This window comes from Cydia fagiglandana, chromosome 4 (genome assembly GCF_963556715.1).
Source record: "Cydia fagiglandana chromosome 4, ilCydFagi1.1, whole genome shotgun sequence".
NCBI lineage: Eukaryota > Metazoa > Arthropoda > Insecta > Lepidoptera > Tortricidae > Cydia > Cydia fagiglandana.
Window position 1 is genome coordinate 1,784,109 of NC_085935.1, and position 1,863 is coordinate 1,785,971.

A 1,863-nucleotide genomic window follows, 5' to 3' on the forward strand; every position below is an offset into this window, starting at 1 on the left:
GTTGTTTTAAAAGATTGCTTAGTATCTAGTTCCATTATTTCAGTCCTTGACCACGTGATGTCAAGTTGAAGGTAAGTGCTTAATTGTGTAAAATTGATTGTAAAATGTATAACAATGTTGATTAAACATACAAATTGTAAACTAAAAAAATTAACATACATATGTACTTACATACATACCCACATATGTACATACCGGTCAATATCATAACCCTCCTTTTGCGTTGCCGTAGTCGGGTAATAAGCTTAAGAATGAGTAAATTTGTTATGTTATTTTTACATAAAATTTTATAGTTATTTTATACAAGGAAGCTAAGTTGTTGATTAGCTTTATAATTAAAGCAAAAGATTCCAAACCTTCGTTACGCTCGTGGTACATAAAGTGGAATCTGAGCATTGCGAGGATTTCATGTTTAGATACCACTTAAAATCGGCAATTATTCGGTATTAGGTACACGTGTGAAGTAATAAAAAACAGTTATAAATTTAATAAGTTTATTTTACAAAATAAGCTTTTATGTACAATTACTAAATACAAAAAAAAACTTTGTACTATTACAGGCACATTATCACTAAGGAATCTAATAATATGTATTTAAAATAAATCACTTACAATAAATCGTCAATTATAAATCCCAGTGAAGGAATTTCATTACTGTGTCTCTTCGTACCTACTTTGACGTTGTCAATTTTAATATACTTGGTCAAGCAGATCTTGTCAGTAGAAAAAGGCGGCAAATTTGAAAAATGTAGGCGCGAAGGGATAGCGTCTCATAGAAAATTGAATTTCGCGCCTTTTTCTACTGACAATGACAAGATTTGCTTGACCATCTATAATTAATGAGATTCCAAGCGGTTTTCATACCGTAGAATGTGTCTATTGTGCTCCAGAATTTACTCTTTTATTTTTACTGTGACAAGGTACTTAGTGGCACAAAAATCGGAAATCAAATTCCAAAATCCAGGAGATTTTAACTATAAAACTCACGTGAGACTCAAACATATTAAAATTATTTTAAACGGGGCACTTCGTAAATTGGATCGAAACATGCCGAGCTATTCGACTAAATATTACTTGATAATACGTGAGTGCACCGTTTAAAAAAATGTAATACCAGGAGATTGATAATTGAAAAGCCAAAGGAAATTATTTTTAGCAATATCCTCCAGCCGCCCATACATCAAACCTTGCCAAGCAAAATTAAATTTTATTTTGTCAACACAAAGTTCAAATTAGAATGGAACAGGAGACCTTTTTATAGGTCTCTGGGCGGCTAGGTGTTAAGTCCTGCAGGTTCTACAGGTACCTACCTAATTTACCTACTTAGATTTATAAGTTTTTGTAACATATTAGTGGTATTGCTAATTTGAAAAGTAGCATAACGAAATACTTAAAGTTGGTTTGCTAATAAATCGAATTAAAACAATAACAGACAGCCTTAAAATAAATAGCGGTGTATGGTGGGAATCGGATACCTAATTGACAATTTGCTTTGTTTATTATTTCATTTTTATTTTATACTTATATCTTTTTTTTGACCGAACGTTAGCGAAGGTCTCCCTTTCAGCTAGGGCAAAATGCTTTCATATGTTCGGATACTCCCCACTACTCTAAAAATATTTCATAAAATAAATTGATTTGTTCCCTAGTTGTATTGGTATTCTCATCTCGAGTTGGAGTTTACATGCGTTTACCCCGTCGATTCTTCGAGATTCTTTTATAGATCTATTAGGTAGTGTATAAGTATCCCCATCTTGAGTAGGAGTTTACATGTTAACTGGTGTAAATGGTAGCTATAAGCCTGCTCTGTAGTGTGACCGTTTGGTAAGGTTCCGCTTATGTTTATATCGAGATGCGTTTACT